The 23647-nt window shown below is 41.3% G+C and overlaps 1 protein-coding gene across 6 annotated transcripts in view; it reads left to right on the top strand.

The window, feature by feature from the left end:
• Window positions 1–19220: 19220 nt before the first annotated feature.
• The window catches only part of SESTD1 (SEC14 and spectrin domain containing 1), a 158384-nt gene continuing 153957 nt past the window's right edge, over window positions 19221–23647 (top strand). For 5 of the 6 annotated variants that reach the window (XR_015255363.1, XR_015255362.1, XR_015255360.1 and 2 more), the window contains exon 1: window positions 19221–19359. The gene's annotated coding sequence lies outside the window, so the exon portion shown is untranslated. Of the gene's footprint in view, window positions 19360–19458; window positions 19711–23647 lie in introns of those variants that run through there. The other variant, XM_086719057.1, reaches the window with a different exon arrangement.

Raw genomic sequence — 23647 nt, 5'->3', positions numbered from 1 at the left:
CCACTTAGGAAAAAAAAATTGGACTCCTATCTTAAACTTTGCATGTAAATAAATTCCAGATAGATCAAAGATCTAGATATAAAAATAACTCCATATAAAATTAAAACATTGGAAAATTTTGTCTTCAATAATAACAACATGGCAAGAGCTTTCCAAGTACAACACAAATTCAGAAACCATAAGAAATGGTATACTTGTTTACATAATAACCACAGACGCTCTGCAGAAAATGGAACATAAAAAACCCATCCTATCTAAACTGAAAATTGAGTTGTAATGTATAAAACATATATCAGAAGCAAATTCCTATAAATTTATAAGAAAAAAAAACCTACTGGGGCACCGGGTGGCTCAGTCGGTTAACCATCAAACCTCAGCTCATGTCGTGATCTCGCGGTTTGTGGGTTCCAGCCCTGACTGAGGCTGTGTACTGACAGCCCAGAGCCTGCAGCCTGCTTCAGATTGTCTTCCTCTCTCTCTACCCCTCCCCCGCTCACTCTCTGCCTCTCTCTGTCTCTCAAAAATAAATAAATGTTAAAAAAAATGTTTTAAAGGAAAAAAGACCTACTATTCAAACAAAATAGGAGTGAAACACACAAAGAATATAAAAAATAGTTTACTAAAAAGGAAGTATAGATTTCTCTTAGATGTACAAAAAAGACAACAATCCTCAATTATATACTACGATGAGATGCTCTTCCCTAGCAGACTGGCAAAACCCCCAAAATTTTATAACACAATTTCCAAGCATTGGTGAAGGGGATGCAAATTGGTACAATGTCAGTGAAAGGCAATTTTATAACAATTAATTGAAATAACAAATATACATAGTTTTTTATCTAGCAATTCTAGTTCTAAGTACTTATCCTGTAAGAACAAAATAATGTTTATAATCAATTGTAATAGATTTGAAGCAGACTAAATGTTTATCTAGCATTAGAAAACTGGTTTAAAATGTTATGATATATTCACATAATGAAATACAATGTGTCTCATGTGTGCTGGTAGGAAAAGATCTCCAAAAACTATTGTTAAGTTAAAATGGTAATATGTAGAACACTGTACATAGCTTGCTGATATTTGTGTGAATATTTGTAAATGCATGGAATAGTCTTAGATGGCTCCACAGGAGACTGAAATAGTGGTTGCCTCCTAGGAGAGAAATAAAATGGCTAGGGATCAGGGAGAAAAAGAGACCGATTTTTCACTGTATACTATTTTGTACTTTTGAATTTGATACTATGTACATATATTATTCAGAAAAAAATTTAGATTAAGAGAGTCAATATTTATAAACACTGAAATATTTGGAATAGATGAACTCTCTGAGTATAAGGACAATGAGTGAAAAAGGCCAAAGACCATGACAAACGTCTCTATTTGAAGAAGGAAGTGTCAACTAGACATCATAAGGAAATAGACCAAGAAATAGGAAATAGGATAACATAGTATCACAGACATAGAAAGAGAAGTGGTTGAGAGGAAACCAAAGCTTCCAAAGGAAAAAATACATAAAATACATATAGCTATAAAATAAATAAGTACATATATATAAATGAATATATACAGCTGTAAAGTAATTCACCTGGGTGTCTCAGTCAGTTGAGCATCCGACTCCCGATTTCGGTTCAGGTCATGGTCTCAGGGTTAATGAGTTTGAGTCCCTCATCAGGCTCTGCACTGACTGACAGCGCAGAGTCTGCTTGGAATTTTCTCTCTCCCCCATCTCTCTGCCCCTACCCTGTTTGTGCTCTCTCTCAAAATAAATAAGTAAATAGACTTTAAAAAGTTAAAAAAGAGAACTAAAAGTAATGAAGAAAAAAAATTCTAATAGAAAAACAAAGAACGTGAAGGAACAATTCACAAAACAAGAAAATATAAATTTCCAATAAATATATTAACTTGTAATTCTGGAAATGCATATTAAAAGAAGAAACCTCGAGGGCGCCTGGGTGGCTCAGTTGGTCAAGCCTCTGACTTCAGCTCAGGTCACGGTCTTGCAGTTCCTGAGTTCTAGCCCTGCATCAGACTCTGTGCTGACAGCTCAGAGCCTGGAGCTGCTTCAGACTCTGTGTCTCCCTCTCTCTCCACCCCTCCCCTGTTCGTGTTCTGTCTCTCGAAAATAAACATTGGGGCGCCTGGGTGGCGCAGTCGGTTAAGCGTCCAACTTCAGCCAGGTCACGATCTCGCTGTCCGTGAGTTCGAGCCCCGCCGTCAGGCTCTGGGCTGATGGCTCAGAGCCTGGAGCCTGTTTATGATTCTGTGTCTCCCTCTCTCTCTGCCCCTCCCCCGTTTATGCTCTGTCTCTCTATGTCCCAAAAATAAATAAACGTTGAAAAAAAAATTAAAAAAAAAAGAAAATAAACATTAAAAAAAATTTTTTTAAAGGAAGAAACCTTTGCCTGTAAACCTAGAAAAGAAAAAAATTTTAATGCAATTCTCAGTGCTAATGGGAATGTAAACTGGGACAGTGTATTTGAAAAACAGTTTGTCAATACAAACAGTTTGTCAATACAAGTGTGTCAATCAAGAGACTTATTATTGTTCATTAATTTGGCACTGTAATTTCACTTCAAGGAAATAATCAGAGAAATCTAATGTTGTATGCAAAGGTGTTCATCACAACATTATATCTGATACCAAAACAAAAGTCAATCTTGATGTTCATCAATAGGTAAATAAAGTATAGTTCATTTATAGGATAAAACACTGTGCAGTCATTAAAGTGATATATTCAAAGATTATCTTATTATGCAGGACAGTGCTTATAGTATACAATTAAATTTTAAAGGCAGTATATAACATTCTACATAGAATATTAAAGTTTTTGAAGAATGTACATGACTGCATAGCTCACACTTTTAAAATGTCTTATAATCATCTATGAGCGCCTGGGTGGCTCAGTCGATTAAGTGTCCGACTTCCGCTCAGGTCATGATCTCACGGTTTGTGAGTTCAAGCCCCACGTCGGGCTCTGTGCTGACAGCTTAAAGCCTGGAGCCTGCTTTGAATTCTGTCTCCCTCTCTCTCTGCTCCTCCCCAACTCATGCTCTGTCTCTCTCTCTCCTTCAAAAATAAATTAAAAATAAATAAATAAAACAAACATCAAAAAATAAATAAAAAATAAATAAATAAAATGTCCTATAATCAACTAAATTTTCAGATCACTGGTGGCTTTTATTACTTTGCAAGATGTTTCAAATCATCTGCAATGAAAGTTATGTATTTTATAATGAGGAAATAATCAGTATTATAAAAACAACAAAAATAAGAGAGCCAAAAAGTAATACATGGTCATCAATTGAAGTAGACACCTTTTGGGATGCCCAACCAGCCCACACTCCTCATCTCTGAGAACATCTTCTTAAAACCTGCTCCTCTCTCTCCTGATGGGACTGTCATTCATTCACTCAGTTCACCATCTCTCACACCTGCTTGACTCTTCTTAGATAAGACCCTCTCATTCAGAACTGAAAAGTTTCCAAAATGGTCTCCTTCCTCCAGCTTTAAAGCCTTCTGATCCACCCTCCACCTTTCTGTCAGAGGATTATTTCTAAATTGCAAATACAGTAAGAAGAAGAAGAAGAAAAAAGAATCCCTTTAGCACCCTGCTTAGTGCCCATAGGATAAAGTCCATACTTCTTTGAATGAGTTCACAGCCTTCCATGATTTTTTATCCCCTAGCATTCTAGCCTTATGTCAATTTTGGTTCTTTTGTCCTAAGTATATTGAGCTGTTTGCGGTCCCAGCACCATATACCTGGATGCTTTATGCCTCTGTACCTTTGTTCATAATGCTTCCTCGGCCTCAAATGATGCCATAGTCTTCATCTATCCACCTGGCAGCACACATTCTTTCAGGAAAACTCAAGTGTGAAGCTTTTCCTGACTCCCCCAGGTGGAACTGAACACTCCCTCATTTGTGGTTATACTTTCTCTTTCAGTGTTTTATTTCACTTCAGTGTGCACTTGTCTTCTTTCATAAGTGGATGGTAAACCATTTGTCATCAGAGAACCACCTTCTCTTTTTGTCTCCAGGTCCTAGGTTAGAGACTAGTAAAAACTGAATAAATATTTGTTGATTAAAAGAAGGAAATGAATGCTTAACATTATCAAGTACTACAAAAAGGAAAGAGAGGAAGAAAACTCATTGAATATGGAAAGTAGTCATTGTTAACTTTGAAAGAACTGTTTCAGTTGGTTAAGTGGGGAGGGAGAAAGTAATGAATGAACAAATAGTGAACAAATAATCATTTCAAGTCTGGTTGATTTTTTTTCCCAAGAAATTTGTCACTGAATGGAAGGGGAAAGAGAAGATAATAGCTTGAAAGAATTCTTTGAATTTTCATTTTTATAAATAAATAGAAACTTAAGTATGTTTATAGGCGCAGAAGAAGAAACAACCCACAAGACAATTGTGATGTCAAATGGCAAGATTAGTTGTATAGGAAGACTGTAGTCCTGTCTTAAAACATGCACATTGTAGTGGGTGATGGCATTGAGGAGGGCACCTGTTGGGATGAGCACTGGGTGTTGAATGGAAACCAATTTGGCAATAAATTATATTTAATATAAAAAAACATGCACATTGTAAATGGTTCCACTATTTATGCATCACATTTATTTTTGGTAACTGGGATGAGGAACTTCTGTTGGCTGTACCATTTTCTCAACTCCTTCAGATCAGTCTAACATTTGGTGACTCATTGTTGATGTGTATGAACTGTGTGTTTTATCTTCCACTCACCTGGTTAGTGTTAGGCATGTGGAGGAAATGGGCTTTCTCTTTCTCTTCCTAGTAACCTCATATGATTATTTCCATATCTGTTTATCCTTAATATTTGCCAGTTGCTTTCTTCAGATCTATTGCGTAATTTATTAATATTTTTATTTGGCTTAACTACTATGTATATTAACCAATCAAGATGTCTTATTTTACTTATTTTTAATTTTTTTTAAGTTTTGTTTTGTTTTGTTTTGATGGGGCCCCTGGGTGGCTCAGCCAGCTAAGCATCCGACTTCCACTTAGGTCAGGATCTTTCGGTTGAGGAGTTCAAGCCCTGCGTCAGGCTCTGTGCTGACAGCTCAGAGCCTGGAGCCTGCTTCGGATTCTGTGTCTCCTTCTCTCCCTGCCCCTCCCCCACTCGTGCTTGCTCTCTCTCTCTTCCTCAAAAAAGAAATAAACATTAAAAAAAAACTTGAAAAGTTTATTTTGAGAGAGACAGAGACAGAACAAGTGGGGGAGGGGCAGAGAGAGAGGGAGACAGAATTCCAAGTAAGCTCCATGCTGCCACCGTAGAGCTAGACACATGGCTTGAACTCGTGGAACTGCAAGATAATGACCTAGGCTGAAACCAGAAGTTGGACACTTAACCCATTTAACCTAGGCTCCCCCAAGAGGTTTTAACAATTCTAGTTTTTATTTCTAAAAGCCTTATTGGTTTGTTTTCAAATACGCCTAGTCATATAGGACAGTCTCTTACTACTTGCATTTATTTCGTCTTTTATTTCTTTAAACGTTTCATAAAGTTTTTCTTTTTTTCATATTCTTTGTCTGATAAGTCCAATATCTGAAACCCCTGGGGGCAGATCTGATGTTTGCTGTTTCTCATACACTCATAATTTGCTTGCTTATATTTTTTATATTCCCTGATGAATAACTCTTGTTTAGTTGATATTAATCTGTGGGAATCTTGAGGGCTTAAATTGCTTTGTTTTTCCAAAGCTCCTCTTCTGTGTGGAGCCACATGCCCCTTTTAGATCTCTGGCTTCAGGAGAGAGCTGCTCTCCTTTAGTAGTCCACCTTGCCTCTAGGCTTTCTCTGGGTGCTGGCAACAAGCATCAAGTCAGCCTGCCTCGGGGTTTACAGCCCACTGTGTTTTCTCTCCCCCAGGTCCTATGCACCCAGAATGACATTTTTTGGTTTGTAGTGGAAAAGGACCTCCTCCGTTTTTCTTGTGAACCCCTTTGAATCAAGCTTTTTCCTCCCACCATTCCATCAAAACTTCATCCTAAGGTTGCCAAGAACCTCCATGTTGTTAATACCATAGCCACTTCTCACTTGCTGTGACAGTTAATTTTATGTGTCAGCTTTGCTGGGCCACAGAGCCCAGATATTTGGTCAAACACTTTTCTGAATGTTTGGTCAAAGTGTTTTTGGATGAGATTTACATTTAAATTGGTGGACTTTTGGGGTGCCTGGCGTTGTAGGGTAAGTGACTTTCGATCTCAGGATTGTGAGTTCAACCCCTACATAGGGCATGGAGCCTACAGGAAGGGAGGAAGGAGGGAGGGAGGGAGAGAGGGAAGGAAGGAAGAATTTTGTCAAATGCTACTAACTTGCCCTCCTCTTGGAAACACTTTTACTTGATTTCTAGGGATTTTCCTCCAGCCTCATTGGCTAGAGAGGTTACACTAACAAATTCCAAATATGTATTTCTAGTTCAGAACTCTTCCTTTAACTCCAAACTCATATGTCCAGCTGCTTATTCTAAATGTATGCTTATTGTCTGATAAGTATCTTAAAGTAACATTTCCAAAGCCAAATTATTAAGCCCCCCTCCCTTCCCATCCACACAGCCCAAATTGTTTATCCCCACAATTTTCCAAAATATGTGAAATAATATTGTTCTAATCACTGAGACCAAAAACCCCATAGTTATCCCTGGATCCCTCTTTTTCTCTGACACCCCTCATCTAATCTGTCTGGAAGTCTTGATGCTCTATCTTGAGCATATAACTAGAATCCAACCACTTCCTGCCATTCCTGCTGCCCCCACCCTAGCCACCTGCCTAGCCACCCCCTGTCTGTTCTGAGTAGTAGCTCTTACCTCCCAGCTGGTCTCTGCTTCTACCCTTCCCCCAAAGCATTCAGCTCTGCACACAGCAGTCAGAGTGAGTCTTTAAAAATAACAAAGCCCACCTATCACTCCTCTGCTCAAAACCACAGAAAGCTTTTTGAATCTGCTCAGAACAAAAGCCTTAGTCTTTACAATTTCCTAAAAGATCCTATACAATCCCTTTCCCTCTCACCCCTTAACCGCCCTTCCCTGGCAGGTGTGATCTCACCTCAGGGCCTTTGATTTTCCCTCTGCTTGAAATGCTCTTCCCATAGATATCTGCATGGCTCCCTCTCTCACATCCTCTAGTCTTTGTTCAATGGCTGCCTTCTTGGTGAGGTTTTCCTGATTATTATATCTGAAATCCAACCTAGGGGTGGGTGCCTGGGTGGGGCTCCGTCGGTTAAGCATCTGACTTCTGTTCAGGTCATGATCTCACGGCTCAGTTTGTGAGTTCAAGTCCCACACTGGGCTTGCTGCTGTCAGTGCCAAGCCCACTTTAGATCCTCTGTCTCCCTCTGTCTCTGCCCCTCCCCTTCTCTCTCTCTCTCTCTCTCTCTCTCTCTCTCTGTCTCTCAAAAATAGACAAACAAAAGATAAAATCCAACCTATCTCCCATTCTCTATAAGTTGTCCCTCTTTTATTTTTCTCCATAGCATTTATCTAACACCTGCACCTTTTACTTCTTTATTTTGTTTGTGTCCCCTTCACTGGAATGTAAGTTTCATGAGAATAGGAATTTTTGTTTTATTCACTGCTCTATCTTCAATCCTTAGTACAAATACTTCACAACAGTAGGCCCTTAATTAATATTTATTTAATGAATGAGAAATATTACTCTAAGTACTCATCTTGGCAAGGTTATGGGGAAGAGGCAATCTCTCACGTTTGGGGAGGTAAGCATAATTCCATGCACTATTTTTAGCGGTTTTGTGTCCTCTAGTGAGCCATTTGCTCAGGCACTCACAGCAAATGCATTTGCACCTAGACCTGCTGGCCATCTTCAATCATTTACATTACCTGCCTGGCCTTGCAGGCTATTGAATTTTCCACGCCTGGCTCACATTTCCATCCCTTAAATGTCCTCTCCCTGCTCATGCATACACAGCAAGAATACTCGAAATTCTCCTGCAAGTAGCATGTTTTTTACATGCAGCCACCTGAAACACTCTTCTGTTTCTTCTCCCTTCTCCCAGCCTAGACAGTGCTTATTCTACTAGACTCAGTGTAAGCATCAAAGTCCCCAAGAGGCCTTCACTAGAAGCCTTGGCAGTGTCTTCTCTAGGTCTTGTTAGCATTTTGTGTAGAATTTAATGACAACTCTAGTATGTACCCTGTTGCTTTGAGTGTTTGGTTTGTTTCCTGCCTCCCAATCAGACCAAAAGCAAACTCACAGTGTCCTCACCATTGTCCCCAGGTCCCTAAAGCAGTGCTGGCACTACATTCTAGTTTCATGGACAAATTAATCATTGAATATCTGTTCTCATGTTTCTGTTCACTCTCACCGTGTTTTATGAGTAAAATGCTTAAAAGTTGGTCATAGGATATAAAAATGACACAACTGGATATAACCAGGAACACAATCTCCAAACACTGTACCAGAGTAGGACACTCTCCCTCAGAAGGATCTAGGGAAAATTTCTGTACAGATAGGACATCCAGGATTGTTTTTCGAGAGGGTAAACAGAGCAGCAGCTTCAGCTCTTGTCTCAAATCTGCCATCATTTCAATGGAAAAGTCTAGACTATAATTTTTTCCACCTTTAGGAATGATGATAGAATGTATTTCTTGGCTTATTTGCATGATTTTTATACAAAAGTTAAGGTTTTGGAAAAGAAGGATCAACTAGGGCCCTTTTTCTTCAAGTTTCTAAAGAGAAACAAGCTTTTCTTTTCTCTTCTCCCCTAAATCTCAGATAATATCAGTGAGCCATGGACCTAGCTTGTGTCACATGTTTTGAGTACACTGATCCACAGTGCCGGAATCAAGTAACTCCACACCCTAAGAAGTGGCTCTAACCCAGGATGACACAATCTGTAGTTGTCAAATTGCCAATTTAAAGAAGAAAGAAATGGTTTAAAGGCTCTTTGTTACATAATAATGTTTTATTCAGAAGGAGAGGAAAAGTTGGACTGATACAAAAGGCAATTCTTCCCATTTTCCACTTTATCCCACAACCCAATCAATTCTTTGCTTTTGTGTTGTTAGTGCCTCCTCCGACTTTATGCAATGGGATTTCTCCTGAGCTGCCACTCAGCTGCTGGAGTCATGGAGAAGCTTCACACACCTCCCCAGAGCAGCTGGAGACAGTGACAGTGGAAAGAGCCTGACAATGGGTGGAGATTATTTTTAAATGTGGTTTGTCCCTGTTTTGTTCAGGAACATAGGAATTTTTTTTTTTTTTTTTTTTTTTTAATGTAGATCAACAAGAGAGCCATTTCTGACCCCTAGAGAATTGAAGCAAGGAGGGAACACTTTAGTCTCTGGCCTCAGATTTTGAGTCGAGAGCAGAATACATTGCTTGATCATATCGGCCTGTAGTTTTCTTTTCTTTCTTTCTTTCTTTTTCTTTCTTTCTTTCTTTCTTTCTTTCTTTCTTTCTTTCTTTCTTTCTTTCTTTCTTTCTTTCTTCCTTTTTTTTTTGGTAGTGTCTGAGGTAAATGTTCTTGACCTTTGTATTCAGGCTGACGACTGGAACACATTAGAAAAACAAAGTAAACCTTATGACTTGGAGCGAGCTTGTTTTTAACATTCTTTTCTGTCTTACTAATAACTAGGACCTAGCCCTGTATTGAAATACCATGTAACAGAAACTAAAGAACTTTCTCTGTAACTTAACTAATACTCTTTAAATGAGACCTGACTTTCACTATGTTAATTGAATTTGACCATCAAGTGTTCTACCTCTTCAGCTTTGAATAAAATATTTGTCGATCTAAATTTTTTACACTAATAATGCAAGGAGTAAGTAAAAATGCCCTGATCAAACAAAAGTGTATTTCCCTATCAGAATTATGAATACATTGAAGGATTTTTCTAGGCTAGTGTTTTAAAGAAGCATCAACAAACCAGATAAAGGGTACTTGAGTATAGGTTTTTAATACAAAATAATGAGACTAGAAGTAATTTACAATTTTCAATTTTAACATTTGAGTAATAAAAACTTTTATGAAAATCATCTTTCCAGTGTGAGGTTTAGAGCAGCACACATTTTGCACTGAATACCTATTGTTTTTGGTTGGCCTGGTACCCCTTTCTCCCCTTTTCCTGGTAATGTGGCTGTCCCTTAGGAGGAGACTTCCTCCCATGAAGGGAACTGCCCCTTATGACACCCAACTGCCTACCTCATAGGCCAATCTTGTTCTACTGTTCACAGTGTTTGAACATTCATGTGACCCAAAATATCAGTTCCTACATGAACTACCCCTAAGCTGGAGGATGTGCACACAGTGCTACCTAGGGCTCTTTTTGTGTGTCTAAAACAGACCGGTATGCTGCAGGACAGCTCGAAGGCAAGTCACAGAGAAACTGGTTTGACAGAGGCAGCTGAGAAAGATGCTGACTTTGCTTTGGTCTCTGCTCTGGTCTCTGAGGTCCCGGGGTTGCTGGGTGAACTGGCAGAACCCCAGGCCTTGAGGCCTCAACTCAGCCTATCTCAAAGATATCATGGAAGGTTCTTGGTAGTGTCCTGAGAAAGAATTCAAGGACAGATGCACAATGCAGCAGATGAGCGAAACAAGTAAGAACATTTATTAAAGCAAAAGTATACTCTGGAGATGTGAGAGCTGGCAAGAGAGAATGAGAGAGAGAGAGAGAGAGAGAGAGAGAGAGAAAGAAAGGGGGAGGGGGACTGCAAGCCCTGCAACCATGTTTTACTGATGATTGTTAATTAAGGAGTGGAATACTCATTACTTGGGGCCAGAATTTCTTGGAAGCAAGGTTTCCCACCTTTTCTTCCTTATGTGCTCAGGGGTTTCCTATCATGGTACCCACCATCTTGGGCCTGTCTAATTTGATCTGGCCTCTTGTGGAGTGCTTCCAGCACATGCCTCTGATTTTCCCAATAGCTGGCCATGACTTCCTCTTTGCTGGCTTCCAGGTATCCTTTTAGAATCTGACTGCCTATTGTAACACCCAAAAATGCAATTCTTCCTTTAGTGTGCTTGAGCTACCTCACTATTATTCCAGAAAATCCACAGTATTGATCTAGAAAATCCATCACCTCTTCATCCCAATCCAGTTGAAATTGGCTTTAGTACTTTCAACGAAAGAGTTCTGACTCGAACACATATCTGAGCGTATCATATATTGACATTTCATGGTACTTATTGGAAGAAAATTTATTAGAGACAACTAAAAAAAATGGTATAGTCAGTTTGCTGTATTCTATTATATAATGTATTGCATATTGCTAGAAGCATTTAAAACTGTTTGCTTTTAATGTGACCTCCTTTGGTAATCTCTATTACAAAGTTTATATTAAGAGTGACAGTAAATTGCTGAAATTAGGACCTTCCCTTAGTCTGAAATTTTATTTCATTTTCTATTATTTCTAATAGTTTTAAAGCACTACTGATGTTTAAGAGATAAACTTGTGGTATGCCCACATTATGTACCACCTCTATAAGCATGTGGATGGTCCTACAAATATTCAAATACTTTCAGCTTATATCAACTAATTTAGGCCGGGAAACCTAGATTCTAATCTTGGGTGTTTTGTTAACTAACTCTAGAATCAGGTATGTTGCTCAACTTCTCCTGGTCACAGGAAAGTGAAAATGTTGGAATAGGTCAGGGGTCTTCCAACTTAAAAACTCCATGACTTGACAACTAGAAAAAGTCAGTTTTGTTAGGAAAAGCGTTTGCTGATTTTACAAAAAAATCAAACAGTGCTTTTCACTCTTTCCTTTGGCCTGTTTAACAAAAACATTTTGTAAATGTGTAATTTGGTGGGTGGGGGGGTGGGGAAACTACCTGAAACAAGTGAATGCAAATTATGTTGGCCTTGGAAAAAGTTCTTTAGTATGAAGGACTCCAAATACATTGGCCTAGATGATGAACTAACAGGCAGCCAAAACACACAAACAAAAAAACCCAAACCCAACAACAACAAAAAAAACCCTTGAAAATGTTAGTTATATAACTTCAGGACCATGAAAGTATATTAAAACCAAAACCAAAACCAGATTTTGTTGTTGTTGTTGTTTTGTTTTTTTTAATCGTTATTTTTGAGAGAGAGTGTGAGCAAGGGAGGGGCAGAGAGAAGGGGTCAGAGGATCCCAAGTGGGCTCTGCTCTGATAGCAGGGAGTCTGATGCAGGGCTTCAACTCAAGAACCCTGAGATCATGACTTGAGCCAAAGTCAGATGCTCAACTGACTGAGCCACCCAGGCACCCCGCAAAACAGGTCTTTTTAACTTCCTTAGTGAAAGAGAAATTTTGAGTTTGGAATTAAAATATCAAATGTAAAAACTGATAAACTGAGTACTCAAAGTGACTTTTAAATAAAAATTTTAAATATTTCTCTTAAAAATTCAATATTATATTAACTTTACATTCCTAAAACAAATGCTATATCCCTTTAGATTTTAAAATAGAATACTTTGGGGGTGCCTGTGTGGCTCAGTTCGTTGGGCTTCCAATTCTTTTTTTTTTTATTTTTATTTTTTTTTAATTTTTTTTTTCAACATTTATTTATTTTAGGGACAGAGAGAGACAGAGCATGAACGGGGGAGGAGCAGAGAGAGAGGGAGACACAGAATTGGAAACAGGCTCCAGGCTCTGAGCCATCAGCCCAGAGCCTGACGCAGGGCTCGAACCCACTGACCGCGAGATTGTGACCTGGCTGAAGTCGGAGGCTTAACCGACTGCGCCACCCAGGCGCCCCTCAATTCTTGATTTCAGCTCAGGTTGTGATATTACAGTTTGAGATGGAATACTGCCTTGGGCTCTGCACTGATAGCCAGGAGCCTGTTAGGGATTCTCTCCCTCTCTCTCTCTCTCTGTCCTTCCCCCACGGGCACGCGATTGTGCACGCATGTGATCTCTCTCTCTAAATAAACAAACATTAAAAATATGAGTGATGTGATAAAAAGGCATTAAAATTTTTTTGATGTTTATTTATTTTTGAGAGAGAGAGAGAGAGAGAGAGCAAGTGGGGAAAGGGACAGAGAGAAAGGGAGACAGAATCTGAAGCAGGCTTCAGGCTCTGAGCTGTCAGATCAGAGCCTGACGCGGGTCTGAACCCACCAACCCTGAGATCATGACCTGACACTTAACTGACTGAGCTACCCAGACGCCCCAAAAAGACATTTAAAAAATAATAATAATAAAATAGAATACTTCGGCAATTTTTCAAATATTGATTTTGCAATGTTAAAGAAATACCCCCAAATTTTCATTTTGTTTTGCCCCTAAAGGAGAGAGTGGCAGCCTGAGGAATAACAGCCCAGTGCTACAGTTTCACTGCCACCATCTCATAGCTTTGTGACTGTGGTATGTTAGGCAATTTTGGATGGCAATATACAGAAACTCAACAATGTGCCCTCAGGGAATAGCATTGGAATTTGGTTCTTGTTCCTTTGGTTTGCAAAGAATACGTATGCAAATGAGAAAAACTGAAATCTCAGCCAGGGATATCAGGCTTCCCAGGAACAAGAGAAGTTAAATAACCATGCTTCCTAGAAGAGGGATGCACACTGGGTTGGGTTTTCCGGAACACAAAATTTAGAGAGTGTTCAGAACCCAAGGCATCAGATCTTTTCTTCAAAAAAATTTTTTTTAATGTTTTATTTATGTATGTATGTATGTATGTATGTATGTATTTATTTATTTATTTATTTATTATTTATTGAGAGACAGAGAGTGAGCAAGGGAGGGGCAGAGAGAGAAGGAGACACAGAATCCAAAGCATGCTCCAGGACAGCCTGATGTGGGGCTCGAACTCACCGAACAAGAGATCATGACCTGAACAGAAGCCAGATGATCAACCAACTGAGCCACCCAGGTGCCCCCAATCTTTTCCTTAGAGCAGGGGTTCCCATCCTGCTGAACATCCCAGTCACCTGAGGAGTGTTTTAAAAATATAGATTGTGTGCGGTGCCTGACTGGCTCGGTCCATAGATCATGTGACTCTTGATTTCAGGGTATGAGTTTGAGGTCCACCTGTGGTTTAGAGTTTACTTAAAAAAATAGATAGATAGATAGATAGATAGATAGATAGATAGATAGATAGATAGATAAAAATAGTGAGACCCCATCAGCAAAGGCTCTGGTCTAGTCCATATGAGGAAATGCTCTGGTCACTTCATTGCTAAAAATCTTCCAGGTGGATCTTGAATGCCGTGCTCTAGGAGTTGCCTGATTTTGCTAGTCTCTCATTGTATGCTTTATGATCAGCCCACTACCAGTTGATTCTCTTAGCTTTGACTGCATGTGTCTTTTTTTATCACAGGGTCAGTGCTTCATCTGCTTCAAGCCTTAGCTCAATACTACTTTCTGAGTGAGGCCTTTCCTATTCCTATTATTAAAAATTGTACCCTACCCCTTACACTTTCTAGTCCCCTTTCCTGCATAATTTTTATCCAACACTTATCGCCTTCTAATATAATCTTTGATTTACTTATTTATTGTATTTATCATCTGTCCCACCCACCAGAATGCAAGATCCACAAGGCAGAATTTTTGTGTATTTTTGTCCGTACTGTATCCCCGGCACCTAAACCAGAGATGCTTAATAAATATTTGTTGAATATAAGAGTTGAATGTGTAATGAATGTTTTCTGCTTAGTCATTGGGCTGACATTATTCTGCCAGAGCCCTACTCACCTATGGGCACCCTTTGTGTCCCCTTTTGGATCTCTTGGGGAGATAGTATCCGCAATTGATTGTCTGATTGGACCAGCTTTTTTGGATTGAGGCCCCCCCCCCCCCCCCCCCCCCCCCCCCCCCCCCCCCCCCCCCCGCCAGGTCACTTTTGAATGGGTGTGACCTGGCTCTTATAGATCACAGCAATTAGCAGTGACTCAGGGATTGCACAGCACAATAGTACTGCCTGGGGCCTCCCCTTCAGCATGGGCTGTGGGTGGGGCAGTTTCTTCAAGAAACCAATTTTGGTGTTGGGTGACTGTTCAGCAAATTACCTCACCCTACTGAGCTTCAGTAAGGTGGCTTTAACAACACCTGGGTCTGCCTTACCTCACAGTGAGTTCTTCAGAAGTTCCAGTGAACAATGTGTGGGGAACATATTGCACATAAAAGGTGCTTTCAACATTCACTTATTATAAAAATAAAACAAGACAAGTGTGAAAGTTACTTAATTTTAGATGACATTTAAATGTGGCTTTTAATAAAAAGCCCAAAGAAAATTGCAGGGCAGAAATTAGGAATTTAGGAATTGGTTGCAAAAGTGCCTTTGGGATGGTTTCCCCCCACCACTGAATGTTTTTCTTTAATGTTATTCTCATTTCACTGATTTCTATTTGGCAGGGACTCCTGATACATAACTTCCAAAAAGGCATTTAAGAGGAATAAATGCAAAGATCTGCACTCAGTCTTCAAAAACAAATTGTACAAATACAGGCTGAAGGAGACTTGGTTTTAGAGCTATATATGTGTTAAAGACTTAAAAAGAATTTGGAGGTACTTTTGTTTTTAGTTGGCAAAACTTGATGTTTATGAACAATATGAGGTGGTAGAAAAGTGTTATTGTGATATCAGACTGAAATTTGAAATATCATAAAAATGTGGTAAATTATACTTCACTATTTCTCTCTTCATACCTGGGTTATTGGACTCAGTTCTAGATGCCACTTTTTAAGAAGCACTAGGGTATGATCAGATGAAAGTGTATGGAGGAGATGAAGGGTACATGTGAGTGAAGCATAGTATGTATGGGAAGGCATGTGCTATGGTTGTTGACTTCAAATGTTTAAAAGGCTATGTATGGAAGGGGAATGGGGCTGTTCTGTACTCAATACACGGTACTAGACTCAGATTCCCTGGGCCCTTTAATACACATTGTATTCATATTTATAATAATGGTTGAAAGTATTCTGATTTTCCCCTTTTAGAGTTGAACAAACTCACACTTGGAGTTGTTTTGTGCTAGTCCAAGTTCATACAGCTAGGAAGTTATAGAACTGGGATCTGACCACCCCGCTTTAGAACTTAAACCTAGTGGTATTTCCTCCCAATACCATAGCTACCTACAAATTTATAAGGAGACATATTTCAGTTCAACGTAAGGACTAGAAGGATTGTTCAAAGATGAATATCGTTATAATGTAGTGAGTGGTTCCCTACCACATGGAGTTTGTGCCTATGCTGGACAGCTACTTTGTAAGGATCTAGTAGTCCCTCAACTTCTACATAGGCTGTATAAAGAAGGATATGCTTTGGCGCCTGGGTGGCTCAGTCAGTTAAATGTTGGTAAGTGTTGGACTTCGGCTCAGGCCATAATCTCACAGCTTGTGGGTTCAAGCACCACATCGGGCTCTGTGCTGACAGCTCAGAGCCTGGAGCCTGCTTCGGATTCTGTCTCCCCTTCTCTCTGACCCTGCCCCACTCACACTCTGTCTCTCTCTCTCTCTCAAAAAATAAACGTTAAAAAAAAATTCAAAAGAAAAGAAGGATATGCTTACCTTCATCACAAAAATATCAAAAATGAAGTCTAATCATAGAGCCAAAGGAACTCCGAGGCCTAGTGAATTTCAGTGATGGAGCTATGTTCATTAATTCAGCAGTTATTGGAAAATACAGCGCCCAGACTTCACCCTGGTTTTACAACCTGATGGCTTTTGTTTGGTTTTGTTTTGTTTTTTCTGTTACAGCAGTTAGTCCTTATCTACTAACTGGGTAATACAGTGTGGAGCTAGAGGGTATGGAAAGAGGAAGGGCAGGGATGTTTGGGAATTACTGTAATGGATTGTTTGGCATGTTCTTGCTTTATTAAAACAAGGAAAGAATGTGGATGGTAGGAGGACAGGATTTTTAAAAAAACCTTTTTTTAATGTTTATTTTTTGATAGATAGTGAGAGCGCCCATGTGTGTCCATGAGTGGGGGAGGAGCAGAGAGAGAGGGAGATGGGATCCTAAGCAGGCTCTAGGCAATCAGCGCAGAGAGCCCAATGTGGGGCTCCAACTCGTGAACCGTGAGGTTATGACCTGAACTGAAGTCAGACACTTAACCTATGTAGCCACCAGAAGCCCCCAGGGTTTTAAATGATAAGCAGAGAGGGGTGCCTGGGTGGCTCCCTTAGTTTGACGTCTCTTGTTTTCAACTAATGATCTCACCGGTTTGTGAATTTAAGTCCCGCATTAGGCTCCACGCTGACTGTGCAGAGTCTGCTTGGGATTCTCTGTCTCCTCTCTCCTGCCCTCTCCCCTCCCACACTCTCACTCTCTCTCTCAAAAATAATTAATAAACTTTAAATGATAAGCAGAGAATGCCACTTTGTTAAGGAAGAATAGAATACTGTGAAAGGTTAACAAGACAGGGACTGTGGATTGCACTGTATATTTCCCTCCTGGTGAATAGATGCTCAACATTTGTCTGCTGGAAGGAATGCCTCAACCTTCAACAAATATTCAAAGAGAAACTTCTTGGTGCTGAGCACTTTGCTAGGTCTGGGAACCAAAAATGAACTAGACAAAAATCTGCATCCTTTTAAGGAACTCAGTCTAGCAACAAAAGACCACCAAGCAAAGCAATGGGAAAAAAGTACTAAGGATAATCATAGCGAATACATAAAAGTTTTCATGAAGGCATAAAGGAAAGAGTATTTAATTCAGTGTAAGTGTATAGGGTGAGCACGTGGGTGTGTAGAAAAGAGGTGATGTCAGGTAAGATTCCAAAGAGAAAATGATGAGTTTATTATCTTGAAGGATAGTAGGAGTTCACCTGTTTAAATGAGGGATGGTGGGGCGCCTGGGTGGCGCAGTCGGTTAAGCGTCCGACTTCAGCCAGGTCACGATCTCACGGTCCGTGAGTTCGAGCCCCGCGTCAGGCTCTGGGCTGATGGCTCGGAGCCTGGAGCCTGTTTCCGATTCTGTGTCTCCCTCTCTCTCTGCCCCTGCCCGGTTCATGCTCTGTCTCTCTCTGTCCCAAAAATAAATAAACGTTGAAAAAAAAAATTAAATGAGGGATGGATTTCAGATGGGGGTAAATACACAAAGATACTCAGACAGAACCTGTTGCATCTGTGCGTGAAATGTGGTGGGAGTCAGAGCTGGAGCTGAAGAGGTCTAGGGATCAGATGGTAAAATGCCTTGTATACCATGGTAATTAGCTTGAACCTGATTGCCCAGGTGGAGAGCCTCTGAAGAATTTTAAAGAGGGAGGCTCTGTGGTTTTGGAGCATTCTCTGGCAGTCATACGAAACAGAAGCAGAAATTAGGAAAGCTTGACCTAAAGAGTGGCAAAGAGGTTGAAATAGTGGAGACAGATTATTAGTCACAGAAATAAGCGGAAGAATTCATCCATGGGATTTTGATCAGAGAACTTTAGTGGAGAGAAATTTGATTGCCTAGTTGTTGGAATGGCAAGATTTTATCCATTGAATGAGGTGATACAGAAGCGAGTGGTACAGTGAGTAATACGGAAGGCCTGGGATTGGGACCATATGGTTGCCCTGAGCTTGTGTATATTAGCTGCTGACTCTTTTGAACTGAATTCAGGAAATGACATAAAAATGATTTGCGCAATAAAGTTAGAAGAACGAGGACTCCAAAGCCAGTACATTTGGAGAAAAATAACTAGGGTTGGTGAAGATGGGGAAGTAGGATTATCAGAGGGCCATTTGTGAATAAATTTTGGATCGCCCAATAGAAAAATCCCCAAAGAAAAACAAATGCCCTGAATCCAGCCTTTCCTCACTACGACCCATTTCCCCCCAGCTGCTTTCATTCTCCAGACCGTGGAGGTTAGAATTTCGAAAATCTTGGAGACCATATACTCAAACCTATATATGTCAGGCTGAGGACAGAGAAAAGAAACGATTTGCAAGCCAAGTAGCGGGGTCTTTCCTTAAGACCCGGCTTCCAGACTCTAGCCCCAGTGCTCCTATCGTTACCCACACCGCTGCGGGCTTGGCAGCGCGGAACCCCGCGCGCGGCCAGCTTCTCGGGGTCAGCCGGGGTGCGTCGGAGGCCCCTTCCTCGCCCCACCCCCACCGCAGCCCCGGTGGGACTGCCCGCCCCGCCCCCTTCCGCGCCGGGCGGGGTCGCTGCGCCGCCGCTAATCGCGCGCGCGCGGGGTCGCGCGGACGCGGGTCGGGCCGCGGGTGCGGGGAGGTCGCCAGGCCGCCCGCGCCGCCGCCCCTTGCCTGACGCACGGAGGGGCCGGGACACGATTTGCCGCGAGTGGCTGGAGTCGTCGCCGCCGCCGTCCAGGCCCGCTCCGCCCCCGGCCCGCCTTCCTCCCGCCTCGTCCTCCGCCTCCGCCCGCGCCTAGCTCGCGTCCCCGCGTCCTCCCCACCAACCCCGGAGCTGCCGGCCGCCCGCGCGAGCGCCAGCGCCAGCCAGGTGAGTGTGGCCGCCGCGCGGCCCGGGCGGCCCTGGCGGGAGGAGCGCGCAGGCCCCGCGGCCGGGCGGCGAGCGCGGGCGGGTGGAGGAGGCGGGGGTGGCGGGCCCGGCTTTCTTCCTGGGCGCGGGCCGCGGGGCGGTGGAGCCGCTTGGCTGAGGGAGGGGCGCCCGCGCCCCGTCGCCGCCACCGCAGACAAAGCGCCCGAGGTGGGAGCCCCGCGGGCGGCCTCTGCCTCCGCGCCGCCTGCCGGGTGCGGCCTCGTTCCGCACTGCCCGGCCGCTCTCGTCTCCCCACCCTCCCCGAGCACCCTTGTTCATTTCTGGGTGAAAGGGACACGCATCATGCAACAGGTTTGGGCGTTAATCCTCATTTTCCGGCGGGTCTTGTCCTCCCGGCGTGCGGGCACCACATGCGGAGGCGCCGGGCCCCGGGGCGAGCCCGGCGGCCGGCTCCGGCAGCCGGCTTCTTTGTGTGGCCAGTGACCAGCCTTGCCCGGTGGGTGGGGGACTCCCGCCCGAGGCCCCCGGGCCGTGGCGAGGCTCCTGGATGCCTGTGTTGGCGGCGTGGGGCTTGGCTTTCCCTGGGCCTGCAGGCTGTTAACATCCCTTCAGCCTTTGGAGGAGTCACAAAGAGAAGGAAGAGAGGGTTGGCAAGGATCTCTGGTTATGTATTTATTTTTTATACGTTAGGTAGACTGATCGTAGAAAGGAGCCGCAGTCTGGCCGGCTCGTGAAGTTGCGGGTGGGATTTCGACCTGGGATGCACGGTTTGGACTTGCTGCTGCTCTGACTGCAAGTGGTTTTCTTGGTGCTTTGACGTCTTTCTCTCCTACACAGACATTATCCCAGAAGTTGGAAGTGCTCTTTGAGGGAGTAACTGTACAGCAGCTGTTTGACAGGTCACCTCTTGCTGCACATTTTGTCCGTGCCAAATATACCCACAACACATCCTGGCATAGGTTGACAAACTCTCAAATTAAAATTGCCACTCAAAATCCGCCCGTTTTGGAAAATATTAATCCACATGGTTTTCTTTGGCTTAATCTGGGATTATTTTCGTACGTGTGAAGAACTTTTTTCTAACCCCCCCCCCCCCCCCCAGGAGGAATACTTAATAAAAAACAATTTATCTTTGTTCATATACCTTGGTCATGCTGTTACCTAGCTGGTTTTGTTGGTATGCTATTTTAGTATAACAATACTAAATGGAAGGAAAATATCTTACTTGTGCTTTGAGCAATAAAATGCCTCTTTGTTCTAGAACCAGGAAGTTTTTATACATAATACTTTTTGTGGACAAAAGTTGGTGACTGTCTTTGCCCCATGACCCAATACATGAAAAAATTCCCAATGACTTAGAAAGCATTACACAACTCTATAGATTGTTTTTCTATCCCAAACCCCAGGAAATCATTTTGCTGTGTATTTATTCAAGCAACATAGACTAAATTTAACCTTAAACATTGGGCCTAACTCTATAAACTCCTTCAACGTTAGGAATGAATTGATTGCATTTGAAGAGTTTGCTAAGCATTTTAATCCCTGAGAAGAGTAATGGGAAGGAGTAATTGATGGAGATTAGGAACCCCTGATGGATTTCGCAGAGTGGCAGGAGAACAGAACATGAAAGGTGGTAGACATTGCAAAGTTCCATCTACCTTGGTTTTATTTTTTTTTTTAATTTTTTTTTTTTCAACGTTTATTTATTTTTGGGACAGAGAGAGACAGAGCATGAACGGGGGAGAGGCAGAGAGAGAGGGAGACACAGAATCAGAAACAGGCTCCAGGCTCTGAGCCATCAGCCCAGAGCCCGACGCGGGGCTCGAACTCACGGACCGCGAGATCGTGACCTGGCTGAAGTCGGACGCTTAACCGACTGCGCCACCCAGGCGCCCCTATCTACCTTGGTTTTAGTTGATAGGCAGGGGCGTATCTGAAAACTTAATGTCCACTTACAAAAAAGCAGAAAAACGTGTTACGTTCTGACCTATTTGGTTTTTTTTCAGTGTACTCTGGAAAGACTCCTTGAACCTCTTTCTACTCCCTACAAACAAACTTGCTATTAATAAGGACTTTTCTTTTGAAGAAATAAAATTATACCAAATTAATGTGATCTGTGGAAAGTTTCTCTGGAATGATTAGTAGTTTTACTTTACTAAAAATACCATTCATCTGTATCACATCTGACTTCAGAGAGCTTTCATAGCTGTTACAAGCTACAGGAACAACCTCTTGGAAAAAGTAGAACATTGACTGATGACGAGGAGCAGAAACTTAAATTTTTATAATAGTTTTTTTAATTGAGATATAATTCTTACACCAACAGAATTCACTCTTATAATGTGTACAATTCAGTGGCTTTAGTATATTCACAAGGTAGTGCAAACATCACCAATTCAAGAATATTTTCATCATGCTGAAAAGAAACCCCCTTACCCCATAACTGTCACTCTCATTCCTCATTAGCTGTCACTCCCATTCCTCTTCTCCTGCACTTGGCAAATATTGATCTACTTTCTGTCCCGAGATTTGCCTGTTCTGGATGTTTGATATAAAATGAATCATACAAATATGTGGCCATTTGTGTCTTTTAGCATAATATTTTTAGGGTTCATCCATATTGTGCATTTTGCCTACTTCATATTTATGGCTGAATAATGTTTCCTCTATGGGTATGACACATTTTGATCATTCTCTCATCAGTTGATGGACATTTGGGTTGTTTCTACTTTTTGGCTGTTATGAGAAATGTTGCTGTGAACACTCATTTACAAATTTTTGTGTGGACGTGTGTTTTCAGTTCTCTCGGGTGTGTACTGAGATGTGGTATTGCTGGGTCTTATGATACCAAACTTCTATTGTCCAATGGCTGCACCTTTTTACATTTCCACTAGCAAAATATGAGGGTTCCATTTTCTCCAGGACTTGTTAATGTTGCCTTTTTGATGACAGCCATGCTAGTGGGTCTGAAGTGGTATCTCATTGTGGTTTTCATTTGCATTTCCTTAATGGCTAATGATGTTGAGTATCTTTTCATGTTCTTATTGGCCATTTGTTTATTTAGACAAGATGTCTATTTTATAATGGTTTCTAAGTTTGTTTTCACATGTATTTTCTTATTTAGTCTTTGAAATGATTCTGTAAGGTAAGTTTATCCATGTTTTACTGCTAGGAAGCTAAGGTGCAAAAAGGTTAAATAAATTGCTTGTTTTTTAACCTTAGAGTTAGTAGGAGGGTTTGAATGTAAACTCAGATCTTCCTCCGTTCTTTCCACTCCAAGAGGCATACAGAAGTTAAATTGTGTTTGCAAATTTGCTCGGCTAATCATTGACACAGTGGGGAAAAATAAATAAAAAATCAAACAACAAAACACAGGTCCTGTGACCATACTGCCTCATATTCACCAGATTTTGTTATTTTAAAAAAAAAAAATTTTTTTTAACATTTATTTATTTTTGAGAGGCAGAGAGAGGCAGAGCATGAACAGGGGAGAGAGAGAGACAGACAGAATCCGAAGCAGGCTCCAGGCTGTGAGCTGTTTGTTAGCACAGAGCCTGATGCAGGGTTCGAACCCACAAACTGTGAGACCATGACCTGAGCCGAAGTTGGATGCTCAACCAGCTGAGCCACCCAGGAGTCCCTAGATTTTGTTATTCTTTTAAAAATAAAGTCTTTGTTTTCTCCTGTCCTAATAAGGTAGATATGATTTCCATATTTCCTATACAGAAGCAACCAGAAAGAGTAAACCTAGTAACAGCTTCTTGGTGGCATAGCTAATCCTAGAACCCACTCTTCACTGAGACGTTGTGTTTTATATTACCCTACAGCTTCCATGTTATGTTCTCCCACTGATATGTTCCCTTTATCTTAAAATAATTGAATAATTTTCCATATTTCATAAATGTTAAAAATTTTCTGGGTTAAACTGAAATTAACTTATTTTTGAGCAGGGCAGTTTGCCAGTTTCATCTTGAAGTGCAGGATTACTGAGGTACATATTTCAGTTTTTATGTGGCACTCTGTATCAGACATAGGTATGCAAGATTAACAGCTCCTTAAGTGTAGGGAGAAGCCATATGTTATTTATTCATTTTTGCATATCCATTGTCCAACATAGTGTCCAGCACTGTGAATACAAATGAATTTTTTTAATCTCCCCCCCCCCAAAAAAAAAACTCAATAAAAATGATCTGGTGCTGTTTTTTAGAATAAAGGCAGTAAAAATTCCAGAAAAAAAAAATATTTCTTACCCCTGACACATGACCTAAAAAAATAATAAATGGTAAAA

The sequence above is a fragment of the Puma concolor genome, chromosome C1, assembly GCF_028749965.1.
Source record: "Puma concolor isolate L17-30 chromosome C1, mPumCon1.1.hap2, whole genome shotgun sequence".
NCBI lineage: Eukaryota > Metazoa > Chordata > Mammalia > Carnivora > Felidae > Puma > Puma concolor.
The sequence above is the reverse complement of the archived record's forward strand: the minus strand, read 5'-3'. Positions and strand labels throughout refer to the sequence as shown.